The sequence below is a fragment of the Schistocerca americana genome, chromosome 1 (genome assembly GCF_021461395.2).
Source record: "Schistocerca americana isolate TAMUIC-IGC-003095 chromosome 1, iqSchAmer2.1, whole genome shotgun sequence".
In the NCBI taxonomy this organism is placed as follows: Eukaryota; Metazoa; Arthropoda; class Insecta; order Orthoptera; family Acrididae; genus Schistocerca; species Schistocerca americana.
In genome coordinates, this window is record NC_060119.1 from 895654015 (window position 1) to 895676775 (window position 22761).

Below are 22761 nucleotides of genomic sequence, written 5' to 3' on the forward strand. Positions count from 1 at the left end.
GTTGTCTCTCCAGTATCAGTCGCTTATATTTAAAACTTCCTGGCAGATTGAAGCTGTGTGACTGACCGGGTCCCGAACCTCCGTCCTTTGCTTTGCCACCGTTTGAATCTGCTAGCAAATTTCGAAGCAGCGCACACCACGCTGCAGAGTGAAAATTCGTTCTCACAACAATCCGCAGGTAGTGGCTAAGCCATGTCTCCGCAATGTCCTTTCTTCCAGGAATGATAATCAAGCAAACGATGCAGGAGAACCGTTAAACTTGGAAGGCAGGAAGTAGGACTGTGAGGGCGGGTCGTAGGTCGTACTTAGCTCAGTGTGAAGAGTATTTGCCTGAGAAAGGCAAAGGTTCCTAGTTATAGTCCCAGTCCTGCAGACAGTTTTAATCTGTGAGGACGTTTCAGATCAGTGCAGACTCTGCTGCAGAGCAAAATTTCATTCTGGAGCTTACGTGTAGTTCAAACACAATATGTATTATACCGCAATATTTCGTTAATGAATAAAGTTATTCGGAAGTCATCTTTCCAGTGACGCGCGTCTGGTGACGTGAACATGAGATGTGGAGGAAATTAGCTTTACACCAAACATAATTCACTTTAAATTGCCAAAATTTCATTAGCCATTATTTCGAAAATTAGAGATTTTTTACCTTCTGAACCTACGGACGTTTGAGCGGAGTGCACCAAAAATCTGACTCTAGGGAGATAGGGACTTGAGAGATGAATGCAATGGCAAGAATTCAGACTTGTTCTATGCAACAGAACCGAGTAGAGAGTTGTTAGCTGTACCGAAGCTGAGCCAGTGAGCGTGCGACTCCGCTGACTGTCTAAAGAGCGCCTCTGGGCTCGTGAAATTGAGTTGTCGGTCGTGTACCCTCTTGGACGGAAGAAAACAGGTCCTACGGGAGCAGGATACAGAATTTTATTTCCGTATCCGAGATTCGTAACTTATTTATTTATTTACTTAATTTTCTTTTTTTTTCTTTTTTTTCTGCATTCGTGGTCGATTTCATATTGATAGTTTTGCTATAGGAATAGCTGGCCGTCAGTTGTGACTTGCAAACTCGAGTGTGCAATGATTTAGCCCCAGCTTGTATAATTATTCGGTAGTAGTTTCGTATTAGATGAGCAACCTAGACGTTAGAAGAGACGCTGGAAGGAGAAATTAGCTCTGTGAGGTTTATCAGAGCACGAAGAATCCGTATTTCCAAAATGAGTCACACGCTCTACGGCGAAGTGTGCGCTGTTTTTGTTATTTCCTGGTAGACTAAAATTTTGCACTGGAGCGCCACACGAACCCCGATCGAGCTGTCCAGTCAGGTCCTACAAGGCCCCCTCGCACGTTTATTTCTACAACTACTAAGTTTATGCTTTATAAACTCCACAGTACGTCTCCTGCAAACCGTGAAGGAAGAAAGGAATCAAGTGCATTGTTTCCGTGGAATGGAAGTATTTTGTATGACAGAGTGACCCACATATGTTTGAGCTGTTCTATAGAGACTTCTATCTTTAGTGAGATTGTCAAGGGCTTTACACCGAGCCAGTTGTAGGTGAATCCGGAGCAGTTTGCGGTGAGTGTTTCCAGCCCAGTGTTCAAATGGCTCAAATGGCTCTGAGCACTATGGGACTTAACTTCTTAGGTCATCAGTCCCCTAGATCTTAGAACTACTTAAACCTAACTAACCTAAGGACATCACACACATCCATGCAAAAGGCAGGATTCGCACCTGCGACCGTAGCGGTCGCGCGGTTCCAGACTGTAGCGCCTAGAACCGTTCGGCCACCCCGGCCGGCCGCCCAGTGTTCGGATTGGGTTTGCTCTGAATGAAATCACGTTACTGCTTGGCACATTTGTGGCTCTTCAGACTTGTCTCGGGGGTCAGGGCGAGGATAGCAACTTTTACCAAAAACTGTATAATACTACCGCCGAAGAACCAAATTTACTTATTTGCAAAGCGGTTTCAGAACATTATAGCTCAATTTCCAATGGAATTAATCGATTTTCGGTTGCATACGTTGTGTACTAACCCCATGTTATAGCACTATCCCATCGGAAATCAAGTAGTATGCCACTTCTACGATGAAAAATATAATAAATGAATCGTTTGCGTGTAAAAGTAGTCTCTAATGCTCTGAAATCGGCATGATAACAAGCAAATTCTGTATCTGTGTGTGAAGATATTTTTATTTCACATATGAAGGACGCTTTTTCCGGCCCATCCCGTTCCACCAAATTGTGGAAAAGTCTCTCATTAGAAAAAAAAAAAAATTGTTAAAGTGATATTGCAGTACACGGACTAGATTCCAATTCGTCGACTATCAGTTATTATAGTTACTTCGTCGATAACAGCGCGATTACGTCGCGCAGCAGTTTCCCATTATAACGAAATGTCAGTATTTTTTCTTATAAATCCATAGTTTTTGAAAATCTGGAGGAAGAGGTATAAATTACACCATATTCGTGATGTGAGCTCTGACTGTTGTCTGTCTTTGTTCTTCTGTCTCTTCTTTCTTTACCTTTCCTCCTCCTGACCTTGGTCTGTTAAGATGTACATATCATTGCGAACGCATGCAAGAGCGAACAATTATAACTCTTGTTACGTGGTTGTGTCTTATTACCTGAGCGCGGCTTGGTCGATATTTGTTTAGTCGCCATTGCGGCCATCTTAGCAAGATAACTGAGCAATGTAGTAACTGCTTAAAAATTGCTCTGAGCACTATCGGACTTAACTTCTGAGGTCATCAGTCCCCTAGAAGTTACAACTACTTAAACCTAACTAACCTAAGGAGATCACACACATCCATGCCCGAGGCAGGATTCGAACCTGCGACCGCAGCGGTCGCGCGGTTCCAGACTGTAGCGCCTAGAACCGCTCGGCCATCACAGTAACTGCTTAAACTCTGCATATCATCTGAATAAAAAAGTATGATTGCCAAATCAAATTAGTACGCTTGAGATATTCCAAATCCTTACGGCCAAGCTAGTTATACCGAGAGAATAATACTTTGTGAATTAATTTTAAATCCTGAAACCTTTCATCTTTCTAAATCACCTGGTTTTCATTACGGTGTATTAAACAAAGCACGGAAAATGCACAGAATGCGTAGGCAGAGAGTCAGTTGTGCTTTAGCGACACTATAATGAAGATTTCTGTTCACAGTAGTCGGCGAGATCACCTCCCCGGTGGGTGCAGGGCAGGTGGGTGCTGTCTAGTGGCAGATATTGCCTGCACCCACTCTGCCACTTGCCCCTCATTACAGCTGGCCCCAAACTTGAGGCGTCGATCGCCTTCGACCGAGCCGGTAACCCCTGCCGTTCTCCCTCACTGTGACAGCTGGCTTGTTCTGTCACGCGTTTGTTTACTGCGCGCAAGCAGATTGTTGTATAGCTGGTTGTGACTGGTTTCACGTAGTCTCTATATACAATGGTTCAAATGGCTCTAAGCACTATGGGACTTAACATCTGGCGTCATCAGTCCCCTAGACTTAGAAATACTTAAAGCTAAGTAACCTAAGGACATCAAACACATCCATGCCCTAGGCAGGATTCCAACCTGCGATCGTAACAGCAGCGCGGTCCCGGACTGAAGCGCCTACAACCGGTCGGTCACAGTGGCCGGTCTCTGTATACACTGAGGTGACAAAAGCCATGGGACAGCGATATGCACTTACACAGATAGTAATACTATGGCGTACACAAGGTGTAAAAGAGCAGTGGATTGGTGGAGTTGTCATTTGTACTCAGATGATTGATATGAAAATGTTTCCAACGTTATTATGGCGGTACGATGGGAATTAACAGACATTGATCGCCGACTGGTAGTTAGAAGCATGGGAAATTCCATTTCTGAAATCGTTAGGGATTTTAGTATTACGACGTACACAGTGTCAAGAGTGTGCCGAGAATACCAAATTTCAGGTATTACCTCTCACCACGGACACCGCAATACCTGACGGCCTTCACTTAACGACCGAGAGCAGCGGAGTTTGTGTAGAGTTATCAGTGCTAACAGACAGGCACCATTGCGTGAAGTAACAGCAGAGATCAATGTGGGACGTACGACGAACGTATCCTTTAGGATAGTGCGCGAAATTTGGCGTTAACGGGCTATGGAAGTAGGCCCCTCATTACCTTGGCTTGTTTCGTAACCTGCCAGTGAATCTCAACAGTTCTGTGAATCTTGAGGGCTACGACAGGGGTGACAGACCAAGGAGCAGGGTACGAGCACTTCTACGTACCCATCACTCTACACATCTCCTTCTTGTCGAACATAGAATATTCCTTTACTAGAAAGTGCCTAATTTGTTACCTTTTAAGACGCCCCGGTTCAAAACTACTATTTCGAATCTCAAATCGACAAATGAGCACTTTTGGCAGAGGGATACAAGTACAATTTCCACAATTTAACAAGAGACATTTATATCCTTCTGCCACAAGTTTATTTGAGTCGCGTTGGCCCCAAACGCAAAAAAAAAAAAATCTTCAAAGTGTTCAAAATAGGATTGTACGCTTCTGCTCAAATGACGTTATCACTATTGCTAGTGTTATATTTTCTCATCTTTTTCCACTTATATCTGAAGAAGAGCCAGTCATTGCCAGTTACTCAGATATAAATTTTCTATAAATAGCCCTTTGGCTATTTAACTGAAGCATGCTCTTTCGTCTTTAAGGTAACGCTTCCTTGGATTGCACCTTCCCATTAACAGGAATAAGACTGCTGGTGTTTCATTGCCTACAGCTAACCACAAAGATTTTAGTGAGCAGAGAATTTTCTGTGTAATGTGTACCCAGCATAATTGCAAGGCACACAGGAATGTAAATGATAATATCAGAATGGTTACGATGTAACCTTTTGGCTTAATCGCATTGTAACACGTTAGATTTCCTTTCTTTATAATATGAAGACTCTCCACAACGACCGAAATCGATTATTGCGTATACATAGTGTATCCCAGTTCCATTACTGCTGTGGCTGTGAAAAATATAAGCCATGAATTATCTTCACTAAACCACTGCATTTATTCAAAATAATTATTCCCTGGATCAATACACAGCTGAAATCGTTTTAAGAGTATTTAGAAACAGTCACTGTAGTCTGTGGCGTAACGGAGTTCCAATTTTGGAACTACCATTACTACTGAAGCACAATTTTGCCAGGCTGTTCTTATCTGTGTCGTAACGGTACCTTTCATTCAAAGCTTCAATTAAGGAACAAACAGAAGTCGGCTGGGTGCAAGTCTCGTTAACACGGTGAATGATCCAGAACTGTCATCCGTCTACTGACCAAACGCTCGCGCACGATTTTCGGTTTTTGGGCATGAGTGATGTCGTGGAGGAACAACCAGAAACCTTCCTATCGGTATTTGGATTAAATTCGCCAAATTCTCGTCCACAAAACTTGATGCTGCCTCGCTCCTCCACCGTCGTTTTCCGACGAGTGTCAGACGTGTACTGTTAAATTCGCGAACAGGAAGCATGCTGTAGAAGCTTTGAGCTTCTACACGGCTGTTATGGAATTGGCGCAGTATCAACCTGTAATGTTGTAGATGGTCGCGGGAAGGAAGGTGATGTGGCTGGGGTACATGCATTACGTTTACATGTGACGCGTCTTTCGAAAGACGAAAACTGAATTTCGGCAACCGGTTTTCGCTGACGTGTTTACGTATTAACAACTGAAACGGATTTGCTAGCCCATTCAAATATGGCGTCTGGGAAACAGCTGCTCCAGTTTCTGAATTATTCGGCACAGTCACTATTTTTCTTCGCCTTAATATTAGAGGTAGACAGGTTCATGCTCAGTCTAATATTTCTGCTTTTCCTTCACTGCACAATAAGTCATTCCGTACATTTCATTATAATTTCATGTCCGAAAGAACAGATACCATCTTAGTAAATGTATAGTTAAGGCTCACCGGCCACTTGACCATCTTCTTCTTCTGTGCGAATGCACAAACAGTGCCCGAACTCTTACGGGAATCGGCAACGCGCCGCGGGTAATGAGTATAATGGGCGGGGGCACCACGAATGTAGTGCGGGACAATAGGTTGAGAATGTGGGTTTCGCGGGAGGTGTGCCAGAGATAAATCCCTGCAGTCGCGCTATCCTCTGTGTCCTCGGTGGCTCAGATGGATAGAGCGTCTGCGATGTAAGCAGGAGATCCCGGGTTCGAGTCCTGGTCGGGGCACACATTTTCATCTGTCCCCGTTGGCGTATGTCAACGCCTGTAAGCAGCTAAGGGTACAAATTAGTCGAAAATTTTGATAACAAGACGTTACCTGACAATCCAAACACGTTTCAGAAACAGTTGTGCGTTTACGTGGGAGCGAAAATCAGTTGTGGAAGTGGAAAACCGGCAGCTAGAAAGGGATCTCCAGAATCAATTTTGGAGTGTTTACATGACGAACCAGGAACAGAATTGTGAAATACATTTACGAGACACAATGTTGGAAGCCTCATGTAAACATAGTGATGGTAACAATGGAACAGTTGGTCGCAGAGACCGAATCGTCAGCCTCCTGTGCGAAGACGAAAATGAGGTCATAGAAAATCAAGATGTATAACCATTAGAGGAATCTGAGATTGAGGAAGCGTAACGTGCATGAGATTCGTGGGGATTAGAAAACGAAAAAGTAAGCGCGAAGCCCCGGTAACAACACATATTTTCAAAGTTACATTAATAACATTTAAATGCTCCAGGGTTGTAGGCAGTTGTATGGAGACGCGCGTACAAGGACGTCTTGCTGGCGGCTCGTAAATGTCGGCCAGATGAGGCAGCAGACATTCGTTGAAAAGAGCCATTGGCGTTGTTTTACGTGCGACGTTGACCAGCAGGCTAAGTGATTGTTCGGACCCGCCAGCATGTGTGTGTATTCCGGGACGAGGCTGTTCAGCGAGCAGGCTGCAGCCCGCGCCGCACCTCGCAGCGTTACCTGGCTAGCTGGTTGTAAATTCCCAGTCGTCGCTTATTAAGGGCCGGCGGCAAGTGTGCTTATTGTTCACTGCCGTTTCTCTCAGGTGTCACACCCCGGCGAAATAACTATGCACGCGACGTGTACAGAGAGAAACGTCATCTTATAGAAAATGTACGACAGTCATACAAAGCAAATTTTAGCACAACGAACCAATCACTTTACGAGGAAAGGACTACGTGCCGGCCATATATCAGTCATTTCGAAAACTGCGAGGGGTGTTAATATGTAATGAATGACTTTTTCTTATCGGCCTGTTTAAATTGAAGAGCTGCTGAATTTGTTGTGGTACATTGCGGAATATTCCTGCTGAAGCCACTTTAACTTCATGGACATACGAAAGTTTGCGGTGCAATATGTAGCTTTCAAAATGGCGTCCATAACGGAGGTGCATTCCAAGCAGGGATCTGTCATTGAATTTCTTTTGGTGGTAAACCAGAGCATCGCAGTTATGCATAAGCGCTTGCGGAATGTCTCCGGAGACCTGGCAGCCGACAAAATGGCTCAAATGGCTCTGAGCACTATGGGACTTAAGTCCCATAGAACTTAGAACTACTTAAATCTAACAAACCTAAGGACATCACACACATCCATGCCCGAGGCAGGATTCGAACCTGCGACCGTAGCGGTCGCACGGTTCCAGACTGTAGCGCCTAGAACCGCTCGGCCACCCCGGCCGGACGGCAGCGGACAAAATCACGGTGGGTCGTTGAGAAAAGCATCCAACACCGTTACAACAAAATTTGCTACGTAGACTATTTTTTTAAATTAAATATCATGGCAACAAAGTCGCCCAAATCTGTCTGATCTTCCGCGTGCTGGGACCAGTAGACCAGTAGTGATATACCATGCGGGCATACAGACCCTCGCAGTAAGGTGGCATAAGCCATCGCATTGAACGGACATTATGTTGAAGAATAGGGTTTTGTCGCCAGAAGAACAGGAATAATATGGTGTATTGGAATCCTGAATAAAGCCAACCTGTTTTCAGAAAAAAAAAAAAATGTTGCACTACTTACAGAAGACCCTCGTATGTGCCACTTGCCTATATTTAAATGTCGGCAGCTCAGAACAAAGTTGGACTGGTACAGCACTGTCTACTGATTTTTTTACGAAACCAAAGAACTCGTCAGAGCTGTATTTATGCGTTAGCCAGGTAGAACCAGGTCTAAGGGCACGTTAGGAAAGCACGTAGTTCGAAAACTTGGAAGGAGTAATACTGTCGCTTAGAACAGCATTTGATTCATTGTTGTATTCAGCTGGAGTGCGATTGTGAATTTCGCTGGACGAATCTGCAGTATAGATGGTTTCACATCGATTCGAATCATGTTGGCACTGCTTTGTTTTTCCGTTATAGCCACCCTCAAAATGCTCCTGTCAGCGACTATATCGAATTTCTCAGCGAAAAGGTCCTTTTCTGTTTTAAAAAGAATTCAAACGATCTCCGGGTTACTCCTCTGCGAGGAAGTATTGTCGCTTTAACTGTGTAGGAAATTGAAATAGGATTATTTGTGAGGGTATAGTCGATAAATCTGCCGAAAGGAAATCTTGAAGAAAACATTTCTAGTTGAAATGCTAACTTTATGGATCGACGTTTGTATTCATGAATCAAATCAAAATATATTTACTTTTTTGTTTCTGTGAAAGACGGTATGAATCAGATTAATTTGATTGTTATCCTAACTTGAAAATGGCTGTGGCGTGTCCCTCGTACGTACCCTCTTCCTTTCTATAACGTCTCATTGCATAAGTCAAGCTGCTTCTTTCCCTCTCGTTTCACATCAGCAAGGTAGCTGTAAGCAGAAAGATAACTTTTAAATACACTAGTAGCAAAAATTTCGTTTACGTGGTCTCTTCCAGGTCAATAAAAAAGTAAGAAAACTAAAAACTGGTAAAATCGGAAACAAGTAACGGAGACGACACGTGTTTTGCCTGGGGCGCCTCCGTCTGTAAATCAAGCCCCAGGAAGAAATTGTTTTGATTTAGTAGTCGTTTTACTGTGGGTGAAGGCAAACAAGAGCGGGTTCGAAAATCGTTGCTCTCACCAGTTGCCAAGTGCTTACGGTGGCTAGACTGATTACCATAGCATCGAGACACACCAAAAATGAACGCAAAGTACATAGATGTGAAACAGCATATAACAATTTCCAGAATGAGATTTTCACTCTGCAGCGGAGTGTGCGCTGATATGAAACTTCTTGGCAGATTAAAACTGTGTGCCGGACCGAGACTCGAAGTGGGGACCTTTGCCTTTCGCGGGCAAGTGCTCTACCAACTGAGCTACCCAAGCACGACTCACGCCCCGTCCTCACAGCAGAGCACTTGCCCGCGAAAGGCAAAGGTCCCGAGTTCGAGTGTCGGTCCGGCACACAATTTTAATCTGCCAGGAAGTTTCTTATCAGCGCACACTCCGCTGCAGAGTGAAAATCTCATTCTGGAAACATCCCCCAGGCTGTGGCTAAGCCATGTCTCCGCAATATCCTTTCTTTCAGGAGTGCTAGATCTGGAAGATTCGCAGGAGAGCTTCTGTTAAGTTTGGAAGGTAGGAGACGAGGTACTGGCAGAAGTAAAGCTGTGAGGAAGGGGCGTGAGTCGTGCTTGGGTAGCTCAGTTGGTAGAGCACTTGCCCTCGAAAGGCAAAGGTCCCGAGTTCGAGTCTCGGTCCGGCACACAGTTTTAATCTGCCAGGAAGTTTCAGATAAAAATTTGCTTGACGCCTTGCTAAGAGACAGTCTCCACTCCTTCCACCCAATGCAAGCGTAGACCAGATGTGGTTTAAATTCAAAGAAATAGTGTCGATGGCAGTTGAGAGGTATATTCCAAATACATTAATAATAAATAGTACTGTGGTACTGATCCCCCATGGTACACAAAACAAGACAGAACACTATCGCAGAAGAATGGAAAAAATGCCAAATTTAAAAGAACGCAAAGTTTTTTGGCGAAGTTTTGAGGAAGTTCGAAATTTAGCGCGAACTTCAGAGCGAGATGCTTTTAATAGTTCCCAAAACGAAACTCTGTCTCGAAATTTGGGCGAAATCCCAAGGAGATTCTGGTCGTATGTAAAGTACGCCAGTGGCAAGACACAATCAAAACATTTACTGAACAGTAACAATGGTGATCTTATTGATGATAGCGCCACTAAAGTGACTTTTAAACACGGTTTTCCGGAATTCCTTCACAAAAGAAGACGAAGTAAATACTCAGAATTCCAGTCAAGAACAACTATCAACATAAGTAACTTAGATGTAAGTACCCTTTGTGTAGAAAAACAGCTTAACAAACGCAAGGCTTCCGGCCCAGATTATATACCATTCAGGCTCCCTTCAGGGTATGCTGATAGTGTAGCTCCATATTTAGCATTCATTAGCACTCATATACGACCGCTCGCTCGTAGGAAGATCCTCATGTCACACTAACACCCAAGAAAGAAAATATGAGTAATCCGCTTGAATTGCAAACCCATATCACTAACATCGATTTCCAGTAGGATTTTGGAACAACATATGCAGTGCTCGAACATTACGAATCACCTCGAAGAAAACAGTTTGTTAACAAATAACCAACACGAATTCAGAAAATATCGTTCTTGTGAAACACAACTACCTCTTTATTCTCACAAAGTAATGAATGCTTTCTACAGGAGTACGTAAATTGATTCAATGTTTTTAGATTTCCAGAAGGTTTTTGACACCGTTCCTCACAAGTGACTTCCAATTAAATTGCATGTTGAAGGAGTATGGTCTCACTTGTATGACTGGATTCATGATTTCCTGTCACAAGGGTCACAGCCCGTAGTAATTGACGGGAAGTAATATCTGGCATTCCCCAAGGAAGTGTTACAGGCGCTGTGTTGCTCCTGATCTACATAAACGATTGAGGAGACGATCTGAGATGTACTCTTAGACTGACTGCTGGTGATGCTGTCATTTACGCTCGTGTGTCGTCAGTATCGTCATCAGATGACTAAAAGGAATTGCAAAATGATTGAGACAAGATAACTGTATGGAACAAAGAAATAGCAATTGACTCTGAATCATGAAAAGTGCGAAGACGTCCACATGTCCACTAAAAAGAGTCCGCTAAATTTCAGTTGGGCGATAAATCACACAAATATAAAGGATGTAAACTCAACTAAATAATTACGGATTACATTTAGGAATAACTAGAATTGGAACAATCACTTAATGTTGTGGGAAAAGCAAACCAAAGACTGTGCTTTATTGCCAGAACATTTACAAAGACAGGTTTACTGCAGAAACTGCTTACACTACGTTGTCCGTCCTCTTCTGAGGTACTGCTGTGCGGTGTGGGTTCTGTATTGGTAGGATTGACGGAGGACATCGAAAAAGTTCAACGAAGAGCATCTCGTTTTGTATTACGGCGAAATAGTGGAGAGAGTACTACAGATATGATACACGAGCTGGGATGGCAATTATTAAAACAAAGGCGTTTTTCACAGCGGCAGGACCTTTTCATGAAATTTCAGTCACCAACTTTCTCCTCAGACTGTGACAATATTTTAGCGCCGCCCACCCACAAAGGGAGAAATGATCATCATAGTAGAATAAGAGAAACCATAGCTCATGAGGAAAGATTTAAGAGTTCGTTTTCCCGTGCGCTATTCAAGACTGGAACGGTACAGAACTAGCTTAAAAGTGAATCGATGAACCCTCTGCCAGACACTTAATTTTGAATTGCACGGTAATCATGTAGATTTAGATGTAGATGTAATTCGATTTTTAAACGCAAAATGATCTACAGTTGCTAGACTCATCGGTAGCTAAGTCTTGTTTGTGGGTCCCTTGTATTGAGTAAAGGAGAGATTAGAAAACAGTGTCGAGACTTCAAACGTGGCTGTGCAAATCATGATGCAGAGCGGAGTGCCAGAGCCAGTCGCACGACTAGTGTACCAAACACTGCGCCCAGTTGATGACTGAATATTGGTGTTCTGGCTAATGAATTTTCTCGTGCAAGAAAATCCAACATTTACGAATGTGATTCTCGTGCAAGAAAACCCAACATTTACGAGTGTGATTAGACGACTCCAGAAGATACTTCCTGACCAATACAATGGGAATCTCACGAAATTCCAATCACCAACTTTCTCCTCCGAATGCGAAAATATTTCGTTGACCCCGACCTGCATAGGGAGGAACGATAACCACAATAAAATAAGGGAAATCAGAGCTCGTACGGAAAGATATAGGTGTTCATTCTTTGCGCGGGCTATACGAGATTGGAGTAATAGAGAATTGTGAAGGTGGTTCGATGAACCCTCTGCTAGGCACTGAAATGTGATTTCCAGAGTATCCGTGTAGATGTACGAGGGCAGTTCAATAAGTAATGCAACACTTTTTTTTTCTCGGCCAATTTTGGTTGAAAAAACCGGAAATTTCTTGTGGAATATTTTCAAACATTCCCGCTTCGTCTCGTATAGTTTCATTGACTTCCGACAGGTGGCAGCGCTGTAGGGAGCTGTTAAAATGGCGTCTGTAACGGATGTGCGTTGCATACAACGGGCAGTGATCGAGTTTCTTTTGGCGGAAAACCAGGGCATCTCAGATATTCATAGGCGCTTGCAGAATGTCTACGGTGATCTGGCAGTGGACAAAAGCACGGTGAGTCGTTGGGCAAAGCGTGTGTCATCATCGCCGCAAGGTCAAGCAAGACTGTCTGATCTCCCGCGTGCGGGCCGGCCGTGCACAGCTGTGACTCCTGCAATGGCGGAGCGTGCGAACACACTCGTTCGAGATGATCGACGGATCACCATCAAACAACTCAGTGCTCAACTTGACATCTCTGTTGGTAGTGCTGTCACAATTGTTCACCAGTTGGGATATTCAAAGGTTTGTTCCAGCTGGGTCCCTCATTGTCTAACCGAACACCATAAAGAGCAAAGGAGAACCATCTGTGCGGAATTGCTTGCTCGTCATGTGGCTGAGGGTGACAATTTCTTGTCAAAGATTGTTACAGGCGATGAAACATGGGTTCATCACTTCGAACCTGAAACAAAACGGCAATCAATGGAGTGGCGCCACACCCACTCCCCTACCAAGAAAAAGTTTAAAGCCATACCCTCAGCCGGTAAAGTCATGGTTACAGTCTTCTGGGACGCTGAAGGGGTTATTCTGTTCGATGTCCTTCCCCATGGTCAAACGATCAACTCTGAAGTGTATTGTGCTTCTCTTCAGAAATTGAAGAAACGACTTCAGCGTGTTCGTAGGCACAAAAATCTGAACGAACTTCTCCTTCTTCATGACAACGCAAGACCTCACACAAGTCTTCGCACCCGAGAGGAGCTCACAAAACTTCAGTGGACTGTTCTTCCTCATGCACCCTACAGCCCCGATCTCGCACCGTCGGATTTGCATATGTTTGGCCCAATGAAGGACGCAATCCGTGGGAGGCACTACGCGGATGATGAAGAAGTTATTGATGCAGTACGACTTTGGCTCCGACATCGACCAGTGGAATGGTACCGTGCAGGCATACAGGCCCTCAATTCAAGGTGGCGTAAGGCCGTAGCATTGAATGGAGATTACGTTGAAAAATAGTGTTGTGTAGCTAAAAGATTGAGGAATAACCTGGTGTATTTCAATGCTGAATAAAACAACCCCTGTTTCAGAAAAAAAATGTGTTGCATTACTTATTGAACTGCCCTCGTAGATGTAGAGGATGATGAGTATTTTTCCACGCCTATGGAAAAGTCCCGATCTCACAAGTGGCGAGTATTATCTTCCCTTGCACTTCACGAAAGGTGGATATAGTTAATCGTCCCTTCGGTGACGAGATCTTTATGGATGGAACTTTAATTCCGATCGAGGAAGAAACAGAATAGAAATTGGCCACGCCCTCTCAATGTAATCACCAGCAGATAAATACTCGTATTAGACTACAAAAACTGCGAGTATGTTCCTGTTTATTTAAAAGACTTTAAGATTTTGACTGAAAACTGGTATACCAGCTTTCTTATTCTACCTTCAATGATGTTCACATGTGAACATATTCATGACTCTATAACATGCAAATCACGTGGCACCCACAAGCTTCCCTAACTGTAACTCGCTCACATCCACTTCTACATCGCTGTACGTCGCTCATATCCATCCACTCTCGCCCACAACCTTCCGCTCCCTGCCCTCCCTCACTCATTCATTCGTTCCAGCTCATCGTCATTATGTTTTTGTGTCTCTCTGTCATTGTCTCCTATGTCACAGCCGCAGTCCCCTTCGTTCTGTCCTACTACTACAGTCTCCTCTCACCGCCGCTGTCTCCCTCTTACTCTCTCTCTGACTGCTAATATCTCATTCTTTCCTTCTTACTGGTGCTGTGTCTACTCACTGTCACTATCTCTCCGTTGATCGTTGTCGTTGTCATAAACTTTGTCACTCATTATCACTGGCTCTCACTCACTTCCACTTTTTCTTCCTCTTTATTATTCCCGCCTGACGCTGTCTCCTTCACTCTTTTCCTAGCATTGTTCTGTCACTGTCAGCTATGCTGTACTGCCACTGTGTACCTATCTTTCTCTCATACTGTCATTGTCTCCTTCGCTGTTTCAGTAACACAGCTACTGTCTACTATCTTTCGGTATTGATTACTTTCCCGTCTAGAAAGTCTCTTCGGGTTTGCTGCCGGATCCTAAAATCAACTTGACTCGATATCTCGGCCATCCAACTGGTCGCCATCTTCAGGAGAATGCTGTTTCTGCTGATGAGTCCCGCTGAGAAACAGAAGCAGCAGGAGCAGCATTCTCCTGAAGATGGCGACCAGTTGGATCGCCGAAATATCGAGTCAAGTTGATTTTAGGATCCGGCAGCAAACCCGAAGAGTCTTTCAAGACTTATTACGCCGGGAAAGCCTACGTAGTTACTTTCCCGTCTGTCTGCCACTCTCTCAGAATAAAAAAGCACATATATGTCTGCATGCCAAATATTTGGAAAAATTTTAAAAGTGCTGAAGAAGGCAGATTGAGGCTGCCGACACCCCACTTATTGTTCAGTATTTTAAATAATCCGGAACATATTCGCATTTTTTTGCTACAACAGGAGCATTTTCCCGCTGGTTCTCTTCTTTCCCCCGTTGCAGCAAGGTGTGTATTTCTTATGAAAAGAAATGTATGAGCAATAAGATCTAGATAAGTTACTTACGTGAAACTGAAATAACACAAAACTAATTTCATACCTCAAAAAATGGTGTATGTGCTTCAATACCACAACATGGGATTCCCAGCACTCTTCTCATGATAACAGAGACGCTACACGGCATATTTCTCCGTGCTACGTCACTTTACAAACTACGTTTTCGCCACACACCGTACTTTACGTGTGAAAGAGTGTAACTTTGAACCCCTGTATCTCGGAAAAAGATAAAGATATCAAGAACATTTGAAAGGCTGTTCGAGAACATGTCATAAAAACGTCACCCCCTTGCTGTGCATTGCCGTCTCGGAATTCTCTAATGGGTTTTGGTCCGCTGGTGACGTCGAAAATATAGTAAAAAACTCTTTTTATGGGATTTTTCGAGGAACTTCACGTGAGTTGATGATGCCTCCGTAAGTCCTATCAAGCACACCGTAGACCACATCAAATGCAAAAAGACTCAACCAATTTTCTCGAATTGCCTATGCGGGAGGAAGTGTGTAATTTTCGTACTTTAAATCTGTACTGTGGGATAGTTACAGTAAGATGATCCTTCCGTTCCGTAACAAATATTCTCTAGGCCAAAGGCTATTCGGAATACTTGATGCTACCTTTTTATCACCAATGGAACCGGAGAATCAAGTTTTTGTGCGCCACGTTTTTGGAACGTATCAGAAATTTTAAAGACTGCCGCATCCTTGACGATTCTAGGATTTTCCTTCAGTTATTTGAGGAAATTACACACTCAGTTTAAAATAACATCCCCAGGAATTGTTTTTTTTATAAACGGTCTCATTTCTAAATTTATTTGTGATTGCGATGTAGGAAAAGATAGATTGCTACCTACCGTAAAGAAGACACGTTAAATTGCAGACAGGCACGATTAAAAGACACATGAAGATACTCACACGTAGCTTTCGGCCACAGCCTTCGTCAGTAAAAAGACATTCACACACACATACACACACACACACACACACACACACACACACACACACACACAAGTAAGTACACCTCACGCACACACGACCACCAACTCCAGCATCTCAGACCGGAATCTTCTCCTATGTTGTTCTGAGATTCCTACCTGGAATTTCGGTTGTTTTGATTTATGCGTAACTAATTCGACAACCTATTATGTAATTTTTAGTTACATTTTTCGTCTCCAATTAGTCCAACGTTTCCTTTATTCTACGTTTACTTACTTTTCATGATTACTTTCATATTTCGTATCTGCCAGATTATAAACTGTAAACTTCAGGCATAAAGAGAACTGAGCGTTGCTAACGTGACGCACTAGCTCACACAAGTTCTTTATTGGAATGAAACTATGATGAACTGAACCTTTTCTTACTTCGTTAGGTGAGAAGAAGTGCTGTTCGATTTTCGAAAGCCATTTAACCAGGGGATGCAAGCTTTATTGTTGTAAATATTGTTGGTACCATTTCAACAGGCAAAATCAATACACTTAAGGCACGGTGCACTGCAGTTTATATTGCCCCTAGTTTGACAGCAAACCAGCAATTAGCGTTATGCAGTAGTCACATCTCCTGTGATGAAGCGGCTGCTGGGCGCGTCCAACGAAATCGGTACGGACACGCCCTGCTTGTTAAACATGAACGCCATTCAGACTGCCTGTGCCTTCGGGGATGTTGGATTGCCCGTCAGCGACAACAAAGAACGTGCTCGCAGCCTTGACAGGCCGTCTGCTGCTGCGGGGTCAGATGTCATAGCGGCAGACACACACACGTTGATATTTTGAAAGAGTGCTTAGGCCGTGACAGTTGAAAACTTGGACCAAAGGGGGACTCGAACCCGTATTTACCGTTTACCAAAGCAGCCGCATTAGTATTTTTTCATTCACATTAGTTTGATTATAAAAGTACAGTTTCTTTTGTACGTAGCGCTTAGAGTTTCCTATAATATACGTCATGGGAGCGGTATGCAGTAAACAAAACAGAAAGAAACACTGCCTGGCTTACTCAGATTAACACTTCAATTTGTAAGAGAGACAGATTAATATGAGAATCAGTATTAAAGTTAGTTTATATCATTTTTAAAATTTTGGAAAGGAAAACAATATCATTTGTGTTTACAATCCACTTTTTAAACAAACGAAAGCTAATACTCAATTTGAAACTTCTGTTTGTGACTTTTTCAATATTAGTTTCACTTGCTTCATATCATACTTTTCCACAGTCTCGCAGCAAACGTCACAGGCTTTTCCTTGTACTGTATTACAAATGCTAAATTTACAAATATTTGTCGTTCCGTATCACGTTTAGGACAAAGTGGGCTTAAAGTAAAATACCAACATCGTGTCAATAATGTATGTATGTATTTATGTTACTTTTTTTAGACAAGCTATTTTTTGACATCTGCCGAGTTGCACGAGCAAACTGGCGAGTCCACTACGTACCAAATAGAACACGATATCTTGTTTTCTTTATCGATCATTTCTTTCTCCACCATCCTACATATGAGGGATTGTGGGAGTCGGTAGTGGGCTGTAGAACTGGCAGCAGTCATATGGCTGCTCTTCAGACTAATGTAATTTAACGTTTGAGTACATATTTACATTCTCTATCATGTGTGTCTCCTTCTATGCAGTTTGTCGTCAGGTGTACAGACGATGTTAATTCGGCTCAGAAAGAGCTGAAGGTCTTCTATGTTACTAGTGAGTATCGCAGTGTCACCTGCATAACAAAATAATTGCCCAAGTGTTTACTATTTTTGTTTTTTCCTCCAACGATAACATTCAACGCTTCTTGAAGAATATATCTTAGTCTGACATGTTTCATTTATCGGATACGTGGTCATATAACATGATTCGGGGCGTTTGAGTTCAACACAGTTCGTCAGTAACGTTGTCTCCTTGCTGTCGAGCCCTATGAGTTTAGGCTTCTCAGTAATGGCCTTAGTTCAGTGACTGCACCTAGAACCAGACTGTGTTTCGCTGACTTCTGCCTCTGTTTCTCCCGTAGCCGACTCTGCAGCATTTTCAGGAACACTTGCAGAGCGTCACACATTAAGCGCGGTAGTTTGTAGTCAGAACCGTGTTATACAGTTCTTACGCAGTAGGACTTCAGACACTGTAAAAATATGTTCTCGGTTTTGTAAATACATCTGTACAATTTCAGTAGTATGTTAATATTGTCTCAATTGATACGGTCCATCTGCGCTTCGATATTAAACCCTATTTAACGCTTTGCGTATAGCTTCCTTTAGAATTTATGAGCGCACTAGTTCCTTTGCAGCATTACTCACTGTCAGCTATTGTCAGTGAAGTGGTCTGTCGGTTATTTAGTCCAGACTAACTCTTCTTTTTCTGTATCTAAGATTATTGCCATTTCCAACTTTTTTTTTTTTTGGTTCTAGGCTGAATTAGTGAAAGGGAGAAACAACCCTGAAAAAAAACAACAAAGAAATTACTTTGGGAGGAAAGAGGCATTGCTGACCGAAGTTACATAAAGGTGGGATATTCATTTCTCTGATCTTAACAAGAAAACTTGTCGTCAACACGATGTTTGACATCGACACCTTATCATGCTCTATTGCAGGTGGTATGCCGCTGGCTTCCTCGAACCTTTGAACTCACCAAGCCAGATATAAGAGGAACTAGAGCTTTGATGTTGATAGCGAACCGCGGTGCAAACCGGCATTTTTCACGTAAACAAGCGTCGCCAGAGGTGGAAGAATAAGTGACACATCGGAATCTTAGAACTGGCCAGGGATCCAACTCGAGACCTTCAGATTTCTAGCTGCCACTTTACTTCTGAGCCAGTAAGCCACAATTATTTCATTTAACCACAAAAATAAGAAAAATACCCTTATTCACCGGAAATAGTAACTCTTACTCTTTGAGAAACATGAAGAATGAAGAAATGTAAGAAATGGAGAGATTCACAATATTAACAAAGACTGGAAAAGGATTGAAACATAGTTTTAGGAAATATAAGCGTTCATAAAATACTACTAAAATATAATAAAAACAGTCAGCACTGGGTAAAATACTCTAACGGGAAAAATCGCTGTACCAAGAACGAGTTATGCGACATAAACGAAAGTAGAGTGTTTCTACATCTAAAAGATGATGTCTGTATAATTTCGCGGAATTCGCATAAGAGTGGCGCTAGTAGCGCCAGAATGATAATGCGGTAACGGTCGTGAGCGTTAGCTACCTTATGGTGATGAGCGTTTGTTACCTTTGAAATGGGACATGATGAGATCACGTTAGCCAAGAACGCCTTTAAGGCGACAAAGACGCCGTTATTAACACCTCACTATGTTCGAACGAGGTCGTGTAATAGGGCCACGAGAAGCTGGATGCTCCTTATGCGATACTGCAGAAAGGCTTGGTAGGAATATAGCCACTGTGCGTTATTGCTGGCAGCAGTATGCATGAGAATGTGCGGCCGCGAGAAGACCGGGCTCTGGGCGGCCATAGTATTCGGCTATGGCTCCGGCGCATCGCACTGCATCTGCAGCAGCAGTTTGTGCAGCAGTTGGCACTACAGTGACGTAACGAACTGTTAAAAATCGGTTATGAAGACAGTTTCGAGCCAGACGCCCTGTAGCGTGCATTCAGCTGTTCCCAAATCACACCATTGGCGATTACAGTTGCGCCAGGAGAGAGCTCACTGTAGGGCGGGTTGGAGATGTGTTTTCTGATAAACACGTTCCGCCTCGGTGCAAGTGATGGCCGTATGTCGGTTAGGAAGTCGCCAGTTGAGCGTCTGCAACAATCCTGCCTAAGAGCTATTCACACTGGACCTTTGACACCAGGAGCACTCTCGTGGCTATCACACGCCCACTGGCTGCAGAATTACACGTCAGTCTGGTGATTCAACCTGTTGTGCTGCCATTCACGAGAAGCATTTCTGGTGGAGTTTTCTAACAGGATAACGCTCGACCACATATCGCTGTTATGACCCAACATGCCTTACAGAGTGTCGACATGTTGTCTTGACCTGCTCGATTATCAGATCTGTCTCCAATCGAGCACGTATGAGACGTCATCTGCACAACACAATACATGCACGTTTGCATGCTTGTATTCAACATTCCAGCGATTACACTGGTTATTAATGTAGCAACATTTCACATTTACAACGGTTTATCTTGCGCTTACATTTTCCTGTGATCTTGCAATGTTAATCACTTAAATACCAGGGGCGTTTGAAACGTCCGTGCGAAGACCGAGAGATGGCAGCACTGGCGCGTATCGAGGTCATGTTTAGTTAGTATCATCTTTGGAAAGAACGCACACCAAATATCAGCCATATTGGTCTATTTCTTTGTGTTTGGCATTCGTGTGAATCAAAGACGTCGAGTGACTGTCAAAAAATGGACGAAAAAGAATATCGTATGGTGATTAAACATTACTTTATGAAAGGCTAAACGCCTCAGGAGACTAAAGAGAAGCTTGATATACATTACGGTGATTCTGCGCCTTCGATTGTAAGTTTGTAAGTGGTTTCAAAATTATTTGAGTGGCCATATGGGCACAAGTGATGCTGAACGTTCTGGACGCCCTGTGGAGGTTAAAACTCCAGAAATCATGGATAAAGTCCATGATATGGTGGGATGACAGAAGACTTAAGGTGCGTGAGAATGCAAGTGCTGTGGGCATCTCGAATGAACGCGTACATAATATTTTGCATAAACGTTAGGACATGAGAAAGCTATCCGCAAGACGGGTTTCGCGATTGCTCACGCTTGACCAAAAACGGAATCGTGTGAAGTGTTGCAAGGATGGTTTGCAGCTGTTCAGGAAGCATCCGCAAGACTTTAAGCGTCGTTTCATCACTGTGGATGAGACATGGATACATTACTATACTCCTGAGACCAAAGAAGAATCTAAACAATGGCTTACCAAGGGAGAATCTGCACCTAAAAAGGCGAAGAACAGTCCTTCGGCCGGAAAGGTTATGGTGACTGTCTTTTGAGATTCGCAAGGGATAATCCTCATCGACAATCTGGAAAAGGATAAAACTATTACAGGTGCATATTATTCATCGTTATTGGACCGTTTGAAATCCGAACTGCGAGAAAAACGCCGGCGATTGGACCGCAAAAAAGTCATTTTCCATCACGACAATGCACCAGCACAAACTACAGCACTTGTGGTCGCAAAATTAATGGAAATAGGATTCCAACTCGTTTCACATACCCCCTATTCTCCAGACTTGGCTCCCTCGGACTACTATTTGTTCCTCAATTTGAAGAAATGGCTGGGCGGACAAAGATTTTATTCAAACGAGGTGGTGATTGCAGTAATTAATAGCCCATTATTCGGAAGGGATCAAAAGTTAGAACAGCGTTGGACGAAGTGTATAGGTCCAAAAGGAGACTATGTCTAAAAATGAAAAAGGTTTACCCAAACACGTAAGTAGTTTTTATTTTTGCACGGACTTTTCGAACGCCCCTCGAATGTTACCTAGACAAATGTATTCCCAAAATTTCATTACCTCGTCAGTATATTTTATTTTAAAAAACGGTGACCGGTTGCTCTTCACATCGGTCAACAGCAATCAGTACGCCATGCCACCTGCTCCAGCAGTCAGCAAGGCGTATGTAACGCTCTGATGATTATCAGATATTGGTCAAAACCGGTCACCATTTTTAAAAATAAAATATTTTACGCGGTCTAGACTCATTTTATTACATATTTAACTGGAATATGAGTTTATTACGCTCAATGCATGATGATAACTTGGGATTACAGAAGGCACTAAGCTCTCTCTCTTAAGGCGTGCGTACGCCACCGCATCCCGGATCCCTGTCTGTTTCAACTTTACGACCACGTTTATGTGAAGAGTTAGGAGAAAGTCAGCTTAGTGGAAAACGGGAAGGATTAGCTGTAATGAGTTTACGGCAACGTCGGGATGCCCGGTGTAAGCACCACTTTCGTAGAATCTCTTATTATAAACAAGTCTGTTTCAAGCTTCACAGTCACTCAGCCTATTGTAGTCTGTTATTAAAGAATGACAGAAGGAGACCTGAGAAACTGAAAGTGTTTGTAAACATTGGGTCACCTACCGGCAATAATACTACATAGCAAACCATACATTTTAATTATCTACTACGTATTCTTTCACTTCACTCCGATCTCCTCTGGGAGAGCTAGTTTCAAGTCTTGCTTCGGCTATCCAAAAAACGTTCACTTGGCTTCTTGCATGCCACCACCGTCCCTTCAAAAGGTGTGCGGTCGATTCCCTCTCCCTACCTTGCCCAATCCACGCTTGTGTTCCGATTGTATAAACCTTGGTGTTGATAGTGATCATCCTTCCTTCTCCCCTGATGTTTTACCTGTCACATATCTGCACAGAAAAGTGTTTATTTACTGCGTTTTACTAATTTCTTCTGCAGCTCCTTTCTTGACGGTCGGCTGTCAGTGTCTCTACAATTTTTTCGCCGTAAGTATCGGTACGGAAAGCTCTTAGGCTAGGGGCCATTTGTATACCAAAAAGAAGGATCGTCTTACTGTATCTGTCCTACAGTCCACGGTCAAAGTTTAACCGCCAGCTTAGGCAAATGGTCCTTTTGCATTAGATGTGGTTTACGGTGCGCCTCAAGCGACTTATGCAGGCGCGATGTGGTTCACGCGCGATTCTTGAGAAAACCAGAAAAAAAGGTTTTCATTATTTTTT

General features: G+C 43.2%; 1 non-coding gene across 1 annotated transcript; it reads left to right on the forward strand.

Annotated features, from left to right (window-relative positions):
* The first annotated feature begins 9560 nt into the window (after positions 1–9560).
* On the forward strand, positions 9561–9635 carry Trnas-cga. The gene has a single exon. It is a non-coding gene; the product is annotated as a tRNA-Ser (tRNA).
* Positions 9636–22761: the final 13126 nt, after the last annotated feature.